Raw genomic sequence first — 15557 nt, 5'->3', positions numbered from 1 at the left:
ACGAATATTGATTATAATGACAGATATTTACCGTCACCATTTCATATGAACAATAATGATTTATTGTGATGGATCTTTCAAGGTCATCACTGTTGCCACATATATATGGTGACATTTGTTGACCGTCACCAAAAACCGCATTGCCAGAAGTATAGGTGTTGTGGTGACATTCGAAGTCCATCACGAATAATGACTATAATGACAGACAATGACTGTCACCATTTCATATCAACAACAATGATTTATGGTTACGGACCTTTGAAGGTTGTCACTATTGATGCATATATATGGTGGCGTTTGTTGACTGTCACCATTTCATATTTTGGTGAGGGTCAAAAAATGTCACAAAAGCTCATTGGTGATGGTCAAAAGAGCCTTCCTCACCAAAAAATGATCGTCTTCATTCCATATAGATGTCAGGGCATGATGGAATCGAACCACCAACCTCCTGCTTATAAAGCAGGTGCTCTTCCATTGAGCTAGCACCCTTTAAAGAATTAGACTTTTAAAAATTAGACCTTGAAACTTCATAAATTGTAAATACTACAATTTTCAATAAATTAAAGTCTCAGCAATATTTTACTAAAGAAGCAAAACAACATCCAAGATGTAGGTCCCTACCTAATGGTTATGGAAGTTACAAAATGTGGGGGGAGGGAAAAATAATTTTGTATAAGAGAATCAATATGTTCAGTTGAATACTCAATTAGAAGTGAAACTCTGAAGACATTTACAATCTATAAATGACCTATAACTAGCAAATGCACCAAATATTACAAAGGAAATGTCATAAGTGGATAGCATATGGAAGAAGAAAATTGATGAAGATAGATGCAACATGTTATAGGTTGAGTGAAAGAAAAATCTCAATGTTGTTGTTGTTTTGTGTTTAGATATCTGAATGATATCTAAACTTATGTGCAATTGTAACACGGATCTCCGAAAACCATGAACGATATATATATATATATATATATATACATATATATACATATATATATATATATATATATATATATATATATATATATATATATATATATATATATATACATATATATATATATGTATATATATACATACATATATATATATATATATATATATATATATATATATATATATACATCTATATATACATCTATATATATATATGTATATATATATCTATATGTATATATATATATATATATATATATATATATATATATATATATATATATATATATATATATATATATATATATATATATATATACATAAACCAACATGCAATTTGGAATTTCACAAGTCCACACTCAAAACATGACAGCAACCAACAAATAAAAGAAATTGACTTGGATAGAAAGCAATAGCTTCACCTTCATTCTTGACCTGCTTCTGTTTATTTGAATTTGACTTGTGACATTCCTTATCTGATAAGGAATCAAAATCATCACTAATATTAAATTCATCCAACACAGACTTTGGAGATCCCACTGACATCTGCGTTTTTGTTGTCATGCCTGGAAACCATGGATATCCATGTCGATAGTATAATAAGATGTGTGTCTATTGCTAAAGAACACATCCCTTATTAACCATTTTTACCTGATAGAAACCAAAGAGACAACACAATATTAGCGTACAAAAAATCCCCTATCGAAATATAATCATAAGTTATCTAAGAAGTCTAAAAGATGTTATTAATTAATAAAATTTGTATTTGGAAATTTTGTTTCTTTAGATTTAAGAAATATTATGTTGTACAACACTTCTATCTATTTATCTAGGCAATTATATCATAGTATATGTCACATGGTAGTAATCTACAGTACCTAAAGTAAAAAAGAAAAATTTGCTCAAGAAAAGAGATTTAGAAAAGAGATTTGAAAACTATATGTTTTTCTTCCAAGCTTTAACTAGTTTAGCAACAAACTAGTTGGGGTTTGAAAATCAAAACCATTCATAGGAAACAAACAGGTCAATGGCCAAAGTTGCTTTCATACAAATAAAGCTAGAGTCACTATTGCCATTATAGATAACTGAAATTTGGGCAGTGGTCTAATAGTTAGAGCTTATTTGCAGGGAAGACTCATCAATACCATCATCTTTTTTCCATGGTCTGTTGTGTCTCTAGATCCAAATCAGATAGCTTATTATTATCAAGTTATACCTTTCAAGTGTTGATTTCTGGCTCACCTTTTAAAACACAATTCTACCACTCCATTTGATTTTGTTTTGTCAAGAGAATTGGTAGGACCTTCCCATCCTCTATTTTACATGAATCAATAACCATCGAGCGATGATATAAAGAATAATAGATACACAACAAAGGCCAAAGATGCACTTGTTGTATACCTATGTTCTAGGAATCATCTGACCTTACTGGTGCAAAGAGCTCACCCTCAAAAAATAGCAGCCACATGGAATTTACAAAACTTTTTTAAATCAAGCTCCAAGTAAACCAATCAAAATATGAACATCCTTTTAATCAATAAAATCTCTGACTAAAAATAAAAGTGGCCTAGAATTGAATGTTATACCAACCATGTCAAGTGTTGAGTCCCAAACCTGCACTTCCCTATATACCCTTTCAGCCTTCTTTTTCCATTTACTTCATCCACCAAGCTGTCAAATCGTTGCATAATAGTCTAAAAAGAGCTTATGAAATGGTTTCCTAACTATGTTTATGACTGTTGTTTCATTTAGATTTTTGTTCAAGCAGCTGCGGAAACTTGTCACTTTCCGCAGCCAGCCCAAGTTTCTGCAGCCATTTTGTTAAAGGCTATGCTACAGGTGTCCAATGGAGAAACCAGCCACATGGGTAAGCTACAAGTGACGTGTACATGGAGTGTGTCCTCTCAGATCAGCCAAATCACTCATAAACAGTCGCGGTCAACGATAGTCAAAGGAAAGGCCAAATGAGGAATTTTGCGGTGGCACGGCTCTGTTTTTCCCACGTGAAGGTTTGCGTGGCACGATCCTTAGTTTTTGGAGGTACTGGAACACCTGGAGAGAAGCCCGTGAACTGAACCAAGCAGCCACCACTCCATGAATTCATGACCGTCATGCTAGATCTCGGCTCAAGGAGATTTATGTGTCTCTTGGCAGCATAAATCTAGGAATTAGTTACAGAACCTTTTTCTTATATATAACGCGTTGATATACGCTGAATAGATTAGCTTTTTGTATTGTAATTTCGACTATTGTCACCCACTGTACTGCATTTCACTTTGCTTTAAATACATAAAAAGACAGTTTTTCTGAACCTGATTTGTGAGTAAGTGATTGACTGGTCGAGGTTGCAGAGGGCCCCTGTACACCAGAGCTTTGTATAGTTTCTTACTTGCTTTCATTTACTGTTTTTTTAAAATCATTGCTTGTATATATATTGTGCTGTTCTGATGTTCATTTGCTGTCTATATTTCCTTTATGTTTCGTTTCTAACTGTTAGCTGATCAGTGCTTCTTTTACAGGTTTTGTTGTAGGTAGCCCGGGCAGATTTACATATTTTTTTGATAGCTACTGACATGAGATCATCTTGTTCTTCCTGGTGATTTTCATTTCCTGAAGTTTAATTCCAGCACTGTCATTTTTCAAATTGCATTTTGCTTATTTATTTTTCTTCTACTTAGACATCATATTACTCATCTGTTTATGATTTCCTTTCTATAGTCAAGTGACTCTATTAGTAAGGAATCAGAATATTACTTATTGTAGTATGATTTAGTTTGATTTCTTGCAATTTAAATATCAAATTACTCAGCTTGTTCATGATTACTTCCTATAGGAAGATTGAGTTGAAGGGTAAAGGATCAGAACAGGGTTGAAGTAGTGTGATTAGTTAAATCTTAGTTTCCTTTTATGCAATTTAATTTCCTGCAATTTAGATATCATATTACTCAGCTTTTTTATGATTACTCCCCATAGGCAGACTGAGTTGAAGGGTAAAGGATCAGAACAGGGGTTGAAGAAGTGTGATTCAATTGCTTTGCTTTTAGTCTTTGAGTTGCTTTAAGTTCAGTTTTTATTTTCTTTTTCATGCAGCAGTAAGGATACTGGGCCATTGTCATTAGTTCACTGTTTGGTACATTTACTTCCTCTTGAGAATTGATTTCATTACAGTTAATTTAGAGCTTTCTTTTTGAACACTTTAAGTTTGGAAAATCACTGTAGAAATCACCATTACCATCCATACTTAACTTTCAATTTCACCATCACACACTAGGGAATCCATAAAAGATAAATCCAAAAACAAACTAAAAAACTAAAAAACGACAAAAGACTAAGAAAATGGTTATCTTGTACATATAGTACACCTCACTTCGTCAGTTTACGAATCCCGGATTGACATTTTAATTAGCAATTTAGAACACACTAAATTGACCAAACATTTTGGCACTGTTGCTGGGGAAGTGAAATTAGGTAGCCAATTTCTTAAAAAATATATATATATATAAATAAAAAAAAATTCAAGGAAGGAAAATTGATAACCTCTCAAAGTATGCTCTCCTCCTGCACTTAGCGTGATCTGGAGGATCAGAAAAGAGAAAGTTATTGGTTTAATAGTTTCTTGAGTATGCTCTCTTCTTGCACCTAGAGTGACCTGGAAGATCAGAAAGAGAATTATTAGCCTGACTTGAAGAAAAATAAAAATGATATGCATAGAGTAAGAGATTATAGGGGAAGGTTTTTAGCTAGAGCCAAGAGTTCGATTTTCACAACTCCATCTACTTCAAGGAATAGACAAGAGGCACCTCCATCATCTCCAACCTACACTCCTAGCCCTAGGATTCCTGGAATTCAAGGGGAAGTAGTTGAGTTAGGAGACTCTTCCACACCATCCATCGAATCTGAACTAGGAAAAGATCCTTTCTTTCCTTCTATAGGGAGACACATTGTAATTGAAGAAGTAGAATCACCTGAGGAACCAGTTATAAATCCATATCCTCCAGCAGCAGAGCAAGATCCATATGCGGTAGACCCATTTCGAGAGCCACCTGTTTCAGATCCATAGCCTCCTAAAGATCCAAATCCAGAGCAAGAAGAAGGAGAAATTCCTCCTCATTCGCCATTAGTAGAGGAACCAGAGGACTCTGAAATCTCTGAGGAAACTACCATGACAGAGGAGGGAGTTAACGGATTTGGTAGAGGTAGAGGTAGAGGAGGGGGAGGAGGAAATAATGGAGGAGGTAGAGGTAACAATGGGGGAAATAGGGATGGAGATAACTCATTTGGATTTCCTATAGTTGATGAGGATTCTCGAGCAACAATGAAAAATATTTCACCATCTGTCCTCCCAAACTTTCATGGGTTAAGAAATGAGGATCCTGAAACATTTCTATTTGAGTTTGAGGTCGTGTGTCGAACTTATGATTATCTGGAAGACTCTAAAAAACTCAAACTGTTTCCTTCAACATTGAAAGGAGCTACTTTGAAATGGTTCATGGGATTACTCACTCAATCCATTAGGACTTGGAATGATATGAAACAAACATTTCTAGATAGATACATGGACTATTGTATGCCCACCAACCACAAGGATGAAGTATTTAAAATGGTACAAAGAGAAGATGAAAACTTGGAGGATTTACTTGAAAGATTCCAATACAATCTGAAAAGAGCAAAAATGAGTAACTTAGATGAGGAAACCTTGAAAGCCCTTCTATTAAAAGCCATTAGAGATGAATGGATAGATATTTTGAATATGATGGGAATAGGAGACATATCTCAACTTCCAGTTCATGATATAGCAGAGCTGTGTGTCCATCTCTCAAGAGGAAAATCTAAAACTAGAAAAGGGCCTAGAGATCCTTCTCTCATCAGAGCAAACAAATCTGCAACTGGATCAGTAAGTAGGGCTGAGATTGGCAATATTCTTGATGAATTCAAAATTGATATCTTAGGGAGTCTTAGTGAGCAACTAGACACTCTTAAGATCCACAATAAGCAGAAAGCAGAAGCTGAAGCTTTAGCCATCTTTTGCCCAAAATGTAGAAAGAAACATGCTCTCAAGGAATGTCCCTTGGATTCAAAAGTTGTAGAAAAATGTGCGATTTGTTCAGAGAATCATGAGACCAAGGATTGTCCTTCAATTCCTGGGCTCAAAGCTGTCTTCCAAGAAGATCCAAATACAATTGAGTCTCTCTGTTTTGTTGCAAGGAGACCTTGGTAGGGGCAAAAAAACCAAGGGTTTAACAACTCTATGAACTTTCAAACCCCACCAAATTGGAATCCTTGGCAACAACCTTGGTCCCAACCTCAAAATCATTTTCAATCATGGGTACAAGTTATGCGAAATCCTTATGGGAGATTTTCTCAATTTTATCAATATCCTCCATCTTTTCAAAACCAACAAGCTTCACAAATTCCATATCAAAATCCACAACTATCATTGTCATTTCAACAATAACAACCTTCTCAACAAAACCCAAATTCTCAACTCTTGCTTCCATTCCAACAGAAGTCAAAATCAACTTCCTTCCCAGCCATTGCTGAACCCCAATAATAAAAACCCTCAAAATGCTTACATGGTAGAAGGTCAACAATTTCCTACCTATATGATTGTTCCTCTCAATGATGTACAACTTAGATCTGGTAGAGTTTTAGATAAACCTTCTATAGATGCCCAAAAGCAAAGTATTTCTGAGGAAGATTCTCTTGAAGCCAATAAAGGGTCTGAAGCATCTCTTCAAAACCCAAGCACTTAGAAAGAAAAAGAAAAAGAGCTAACCACCACAACTCCTATAGTTGACCAACCTGCATCTTCATCCACACCTCCTTTTCCTGAAAGATTACAAATTGACAAACGGGTGGAAAAACAAATCTTGTTGCCTGGCTATGACTTTCTAGATGAATTGAAGAATGTCTGTATCAAGATTCCCTTGTTACAAGCCATTAGAGAGATTCCTATTCTAGCAAAAACAATAAAGGAGTTGAGTCTTAAAAAAACCAGGAAGGAAACCTAGAGATACAAGAAGAATCCACCTGGTAGGAAAAATTGCAGATATCATGATGGGAAAAATTACTATGCAGAAGTATGTAGATCTCGGTAGTCCAATTGTCAAAACACATATCAATGGGGTAGAAATTCCAAATACTTTGATTGATTTAGGGGCTGCTATCAACATTATGAGTAGACAAACTATGGAACAGCTAAAACTTCCTAATCTTCTTTTTACACCTACTTTACTGCAACTTGCAGATCGATCAATTATCAAACCAGATGGTGTATTAGAAGACATTTTGATCTCCTTAGACTCTTGGGAATATCCAGTAGATTTCATGATTTTAACCCCCAAGAGTAATTTAGGAGGACACCCTCTTATCTTAGAAAGACCTTGGCTAGCCACAGCTGATGCTTTCATCAGTTGTAGGTCTGGGGATATGTATATTTCTGATGGCAATTCGACAAAGAAATTCAATCTGTATCCTCCAGCAAAAGCAATTACAGAAATAGGAGATAATGAGTGGATTGATGATGAGGATACTATACAACCTGTCTTTACCATTTCTGAAGTTAGTGAAGATAGTCAAATTCTGAACACATTAGAAAACTTTGAAACATCTTCAGAATATGACCACACATAATTTCAGTTAGATTCTGATATTGAGTATCTACCATCTAGACAAATGTCTCTTTTCTCTATGGAAGAGTTTGGTAGTTCCACCATTGAGATCTTTCCAGATAAAACATTGAATATCAACAAAAATTTGGAAAGATCACAACAGGGAGAACTAACCAAAATCTTGCAAAAACATTCTACTGCATTTGCATGGGAATATACTAATATGAAAGGTATTGACCCTAAGACTTGCATTCATCACATCTACATTGAGGAAAACAATAGACCAATCAGAAAACCTTAGAGATGGATGAATCCAAACCTTAGGGAGATAGTGAAAGAAGAGCTCCAAAAACTACTTAATTTAAACTTCATTTATCCAATTTCAGATAACTGATGGGTTTCTCCTTTGGTTATAGTACCTAAAAAGAATGGTAAATGGAGGGTATGCATTGATTACAGGGAATTGAACAAAGCAACTTTGAAGGATCACTTTCCTTTACCCTTTATCGATCAGGTATTAGATACTTTAGCAGGCAAAAAGTATTTTTCATTTTTGGATGGTTTTAGTGGCTATAATCAGATTTAGGTAGCACCTAAAGATCAGGACAAGACCACATTTACCTGTCCATGGGGAACTTTTGCTTACCGAGTACTTCCTTTTGGATTATGTAATGCACCCGCAACATTTCAAAGAGCAGTACTAGGAATCTTTTCCGATCTAATCCATGATTGTGTAGAGGTTTATATGGATGATTTTACAGTTTATGGTAATTCGTTTGAAGAGGCATTAGAGAATTTGGAAAAAGTCCTTATAAGATGTAAAGAAACAAACCTATCATTGAGTCATGAAAAATGTTTTATGATGTTTACTGAAGGGATTGTTTTAGGACATCATATTTCAGGGGATGGGATTAAAGTTGATAGATCAAAAGTTGAAGTCATCTCCAAGTTGCCTATTCCAAATTGTCAAAAAGATGTTAGAAGTTTTCTTGGATTTACTGGATACTATAGAAGATTTATTGAAAACTTCACCAAAATAGCATCTCCACTCTTCAAATTACTTACAAAAGACTGTGAATTCAAATGGGATCCTGATTGTCAATCTATATTTGAAACTTTGAAAACAAGAATATCTGAAGCACCCATTTTGAGAGGACCAAATTGGAAACTTCCTTTCCATATTTCCATAGATGCTTTAGATACAGCTCTAGGAGCTGTGTTGGGACAAAAGGATTTAGTTCCTTATGCCATTTACTACACTAGTAAAATTTTGACTCCCACTGAGTTAAACTATACTGTGATGGAAAAAGAGTTCTTAGCTGTTGTTCATGCAATCAATAAGTTTAGACACTATATAAATGGCTATGAAACTTTTGTCCATACTGATCATTCTGCAATTAGATATCTCATGAATAAACCTGTTACTAATGGCAGAGTTACAAGATGGCTCTTAATTTACAAGAATTCAATATTATTGTGTTGGATAGACCAGGGAAACAAAATACAGTAGCTGATTTCTTGTCTAGAATCCAAAATACTAATGAAGATTCTCCTGTAGAGGATAAGTTTCCAGATGAGTATTTATTTGCAATAACTACTAAGACTCCTTGGTATGCAGATATTGCTAACTATTTGGTTACAGGAAAGCTACCTCCACATTTATTTCCTGGTGAAAAAAGAAGAATTATCCAGGAGAGTTCAAGTTATTCATGGATTTCTAATGAATTGTTTAAAATAGGGCTAGATTGTGTGATCAGAAGATGTGTTCGGGAAGATGAAATGCCTGACATCCTCAAGGAATGTCATGATGAACCATGCGGTGGACACTTTGCTGACAAAAGGACGGCCTATAAAATCCTTTCTTTAGGATATTATTGGCCTTCCCTTTTCAAAGATGCAAAACAGTATGTCAGAAGGTGTGACAGCTGCCAAAGAGTTGGGAGACCGACTCTTTCAAATGAAATGCCATTACAACCACAGGTACTCATTGAACCCTTTGAAAAATGGGCTTTAGATTTCATTGGACCTATTAATCCACCATCTAAACAGAAAAATTATATATTGGTATGCATTGATTATGTCACTAAATGGGTAGAAGCCAAAGCATTGCCTTTTGCCACTGAAAATTCAGTTTCTCAATTTCTTTTTGAGGATATTTTTACTCGTTTTGGTGTCCCAAGAGAAATTGTGACAGATCATGGAAGTCAATTTACATCTAACTTGATGGAGAAGCTGATGGAAGAATACAAAATCAAGCACAGAAAATCTACTCCTTACCATCCGCAAGAAAATGGCCAAGTGGAGTCTACAAACAAAGTTCTTGAGAGCATCATCACCAAAACTGTTCATCTACACATAAAGGATTGGGTAGAAAGGCTTCCTGAAGCCTTATGGGCCTACAGAACTACATGGAGGAATACAACAGGACATTCTCCCTATGAACTTGTTTATGGGAAAGAAGTCCTGCTCCCCATTGAGTTTCAAGTCAAGACTTTCAAGATGGCAGTCCAGTTGGGGATGAATCTATCAGAAGCCCAAAAGAACAGAATTGAGCAGTTGAACGAGCTAGATGAGATCAGACAAGAAGCAATTTTAAAGACTGATCTAGTTCAACATCAAAGAGCTAAATGGCATGACAAATACATCAAAGAGAGAAAGTTTCAAGAGGGAGATTGGGCATTACTATTTGATTCCAAGTTCAAAGAATTTAAAGGTAAATTTCAGACCCATTGGCTTAGGCCATATGAAATTGACAAAGTCTTTAATAATGGAGCAGTAAGAATCAAGACCATTGATGAATTTCAGATTTCTTTTCTTGTGAATGGCCACCGATTGAAAATTTATCATAAGCCACTCTCAAAAGAAGGATTTGTCAAGATGTTCCAAGAGAATTCTGCAATAAGGCTGGTGGAGAAGAATCCTTCTTCCCCACCAGCCTAGCCTTTGATTCTTTCAGTTAAAAAAAATTATAATAAAATAAAATAAAAAATAAAAACTGTATAAGCCTAAAAACCAATCATAGATTGACAGTCTTATACAGAAAATATAGAGTGAAAATCAAGGACACTTGACACTCTATATTTTCCAAAAAAAAAATCCTCTTTCCATCTTCACTCCACCTCATTCGCCATTCCACTCCATCTCCATCTCATTCACATTTTCTCTTCACTTCACTCTGCTTCATTTTCATTACATTCCACTCATTTCATTCTCATTTCATCAATAAAAGTTCCTTTCAGAACTATTTTCACTTAGTTAGTTCTTTTCTAATCATATTTGTTTAGCTAAGTGGGTGTTGTCCCAGTTTCCGTAGCTGGAAGTAGTTTCTGCAGCTAGAAACAGTTTCCGCAGCCAGAAACGATTTCCGCAGCTACCACCACTCTGTTTTTCAAATTCACAGTCAAAATGTTAGTACAAAAATCATAAAAATGCAGGTGTAAGTGAGAAAATGCCATAAAGACATGGAGCATCTCCAAGACATCAAGAAAGAACAGTTGGTTAAAAGCTATGGGCAAGAAATGACAAAGTTTCCAAAGGTATGAGCAAAGATTTTTATCAAATAGCAATTAAAGTCATGATTATGCATAGTTATCAAACCATGAAAAGTTCTACTATGTGCAATGATTCGATATGATAGCTCCATTCCTCACTCCTATCCCATGCTCTTACCCCATACACCATGCATTCATTTCTTAACGGTGTCATGATGGGTTTTCGGGTTTAAACTCAAGTTGACTGCACTGTCATTTGCCACCTGCGCTCATAAGATGTGACCAATCTCTTTACGGCTCTTCTTCACCGTATTTTCCGCAGCTATCTATTAAAAATGTGTGATCTCCCGTATGCAGTCGTTAATTCAAAAAAAAATATCTCGTCCCCACTACCGGTCACTTACCATTTCATTTAAGACCTTCCTTTCATACACACGCACTTCAATTTGTAAACTCACTCACTACTGTTTATCCTCTGTTCTGCCTGTAATCCGAAGCATTCCCGTTACCTGCTATCGATTGCAGCCATTACCTTTTACCATAAACCCTGCAACCGAGCTACTATCCTCTGCTAAAATCCTCATACGCAATTTCATCCTCAGTTGAAATTTGAAACAGGGAAAGAAATGGGAAAACTACTAAGGGCAGAGCCAGAAGGACCGAAATATCTAGAAGGCTACCCTCAAGCCAAGGATTTACTAAAGAAAGCTAAATGGTTATGGTTCATTCAAAGGTTTAAAGGTTATAACAAAGAAGTAACCAAGGCTTTTGCATGGCCATTTGATGGTCAGAAAGTGGAGATTGGAGATTTGAAGCTCACGGTGTCCGAAACAATAGTAGCAGCTGCCACACTCTTACCTCAGGAGGGTGAGAGATGGTTCAAAAATAAAAGCGTGGATGAAGAGGCATGGAGAATCATGCTAAGAAACCCAGGTATGGACACCACTGTGTTTACTAAAGGAATTCCTGTTCATGCATTAAAGGAAGAATGGGCTAGTCTGCTATTAGTTATCCAAAAATTTGTCACCTGTGAAGGATGCTTCGGTTCGATGTATATGTACCATGCTAGACTGTTGATGAATTTCTTAGACAATCAGACTCTTAATTTGCCTTATTTCTTGCTCTTGAGTTTGAAGAAGATGAGCATTACAGTCCAAAAACACATAGGCAATATAGAGCCTTATCTATACCATCATGGACTTATAAAAATTCTTATTGAAGACCACTTAAGGAAAAACAAAGATACATGGGAGAAATTCCTGATAAGAAACTACTTCCAAGAGCCATCTGAGGCCTCTGAAAGTAGCACACCAAGGACACCAAGAAAAAGTAGGAGGAGAGAAAAGAGCACTATAGTCCAAGACTCCCCTACTATAGAAACTCAAGAAACCGGTCAAAAAGAAGAAGAAGATTGAGCTAAAGACAAGAAATAGAAGAAAGAAAAAGGCAAAAGGACCATCCAAGAAGTCTATCAATCCCCTGAGCAATCCATAGAGGAGGATTATCAACCACTGTCAGAAAGATTAGTACATCTTCAGGCTGCTGCTATAGCAAAGAAAAAAGCAAAAGGAAAACAGAGTATACAAGAAAAGAGTACTAGTCCACCATACTTAAGGAGAAGCACAAGGTTAAGAGGAAAAGGAAGTAAAATGCAAATAAAACGGACCCACTTCATTGACTTGGGTGGAGAGACACCTGAGAAAACTCCAGCTGGTCGTAGTCCACCTCATCCTCAGCCAAGCATTGAAATCAACCCTCCATATGATGAAAGCCCTTCTTGGCCAGAGTTAGAGAGTAGTCCTCCTCCTCCACCAGATTTTGAACTCAGTCCAAGAAAGACACCTGAAGTAGACCCCAATCAACAGGAAGTATATGACTACTTGGAATCATTAGAAAAATCAGCTGCAGGTCCAAGTACCACTCTGCCACTAGATGCACAAGTTTAGTCCTTAAAACAGGAGGTATTTGAATTAGAAGTCCTAAACAGGCATATCAAGCAGGAAAATGAAGCACTCAAAGAGTAGAGCAAAGTAGATAAAATTATTCATGATAACACTATGCTCCATTTAGGACTATGGCAAAAGAAAAACAAGAAACTGAAGAAAAAGTGCAAAAAGTTGAGCAGAGCATTGATTAATCTTAAGTTCAGATGTCTAATAAGGAAACCAAGAATGGTGGTAGCACCAAAGAAGAAGAAAAGAGGGCTAGATGTCCTAGCAGAAGCATCAGAACATATGTATTAGAAAGGGGTGACTAAATTTTAGTTGCATGAGGACATGCAACACCTTCACAGTGGGGGTATGTTGAGTCCCAAACCTGCACTTCCCTATATACCCTTTCAGCCTTCTTTTTCCATTTACTTCATCCACCAAGCTATCAAATCGTTGCATAATAGTCTAAAAAGAGCTTATGAAATGGTTTCCTAACTATGTTTATGGTTGTTGTTTGATTTAGATTTTTGTTCAAGCAGCTGCCGAAACTTGTCACTTTCCGCAGCCAACCCAAGTTTCCACAGCCATTTTGTTAAAGGCTATGCTACAGGTGTCCAATGGAGAAACCAGCCACATGGGTAAGCTGCAAGTGACGTGTACATGGAGTGTGTCCTCTCAGATCAGCCAAATCACTCATAAACAGTCGCGGTCAACGATAGTCAAAGGAAAGGCCAAATGAGGAATTTTGCGGTGGCACGGCTCTATTTTGCCCACGTGAAGGTTTGCGTGGAATGATCCTTAGTTTTCGGAGGTACTGGCACACCTGGAGAGCAGACGGTGAACTAAACCAAGCAGCCACCACTCCATGAATTCATGACCATCACACTAGATCTCGGCTCAAGGAGATTTACGTGTCTCTTGGCAACATAAATCTAGGAATTAGTTGCAGCACCTTTTTCTTATAAATAACGCGTTGATATACGCTGAATAGATTATCTTTTTGTATTGTAATTTCGACTATTGTCACCCACTGTACTGCATTTCACTTTGATTTAAATACATGAGAAGACGGTTTTTTTGAATCTGATTTGTGAGTAAGTGATTGACTGGCCGAGGTTGCAGAGGGCCCCTGTACACCAGAGCTTTGTATAGTTTCTTACTTGCTTTCATTTACTATTTTTTTAAAATCATTGCTTATATATATATATTGTGTTGTTCTGATGTTCATTTGCTATCTATATTTCCTTTATGTTTCTTTTCTAACTGTTAGCTTATCAGTGCTTCTTTTACAGGTTTTGTTGTAGGTAGCTCGGGCAGATTTACATATTTTTTTGATAACTACTGACATGAGATCATCTTGTCCTTCCTGCTGATTTTCATTTCCTGAAGTTTAATTCCAGCACTGTCATTTTTCAAATTACGTTTTGCTTATTTATTTTTCTGCTACTTAGACATCATATTACTCATCTGTTTATGATTTCCTTTCTATATTCAAGTGACTCTATTAGTAAGGAATCAGAATATTACTTATTGTAGAATGATTCAGTTTGCTTTCTTGCAATTTAAATATCATATTACTCAGCTTGTTCATGATTACTTCCTATAGGCAGATTGAGTTGAAGGGTAAAGGATCAAAACAGGGGTTGAAGTAGTGTGATTAGTTAAATCTTAGTTTCCTTTTATGCAATTTAATTTCTTGCAATTTGGATATCATATTACTCAGCTTGTTTATGGTTACTCCCCATAGGCAGATTGAGTTGAAGGGTAAAGGATCAGAACAGGGGTTGAAGTAGTGTGATTTAGTTGCTTTGCTTTCAGTCTTTGAGTTGCTTTAAGTTCAGTTTTTATTTTCTTTTTCATGTAGCAGTAAGGATACTGGGCCATTGTCATTAGTTCACTGTTTGGTACATTTAATTCCTCTTGAGAATTGATTTCATTACAGTTAGTTTAGAGCTTTCTTTTTGAACACTTTTAAGTTTGGAAAATCACTGTAGAAATCACCATTACCATCCATACTTAACTTTCAATTTCGCCATCACACACTAGGGAATCCATAAAAGATAAATCCAAAAACAAACTAAAAAACTAAAAAACGACAAAAAACTAAGAAAATGGCTATTTTGTACATATGGTACACCTCACTTCGTCAGTTTACGAATCCCGGATTGACATTTTAATTAGCAATTTAGAACACACTAAATTGACCAAACATTGGGTTAGAAATACATGCCATGAATATTGGATTAGTGAAATAATTCATGTGATAAAGCTCAAGATCAAATATATGACCTAGAGCTAAGAAACGCGAATAAATGACTTACAACTAAGACATGAGGTTTCCCTTTCGACACTGTTGTTAAATAACTCTTCTTTATGTCACAGACCATTAAACCTTTTATGATACCAGGTGGAAGTGGTTTTGTAACACTAACCTTTGATAGAGTCTATGTCCATGACTACTTCTCAAGATATGCTCCATTACCAACATTTGGGGCTAGATACGATACATGCAAAAAACCATCAACATGAAAATGAAATCTACATCCTTGTAAAAAAATGGGAAGAAAAAAATAACCCACAAATTG

General features: G+C 35.9%; 1 non-coding gene across 1 annotated transcript; it reads right to left on the bottom strand.

Annotated features, from left to right (window-relative positions):
* Positions 1-417: 417 nt before the first annotated feature.
* TRNAI-UAU (transfer RNA isoleucine (anticodon UAU)) lies at positions 418-489 on the bottom strand. Its single transcript has one exon. It is a non-coding gene; the product is annotated as a tRNA-Ile (tRNA).
* Between the last annotated feature and the right edge of the window lie 15068 nt (positions 490-15557).

The sequence above is a fragment of the Pinus tabuliformis genome, chromosome 3_1 (genome assembly GCF_031772625.1).
Source record: "Pinus tabuliformis cultivar Carrire ecotype Pingquan chromosome 3_1, CPIR1, whole genome shotgun sequence".
In the NCBI taxonomy this organism is placed as follows: Eukaryota; Viridiplantae; Streptophyta; class Pinopsida; order Pinales; family Pinaceae; genus Pinus; species Pinus tabuliformis.
Note: the sequence above shows the minus strand (reverse complement) of the source record. Positions and strands in the feature narration are given on the sequence as shown.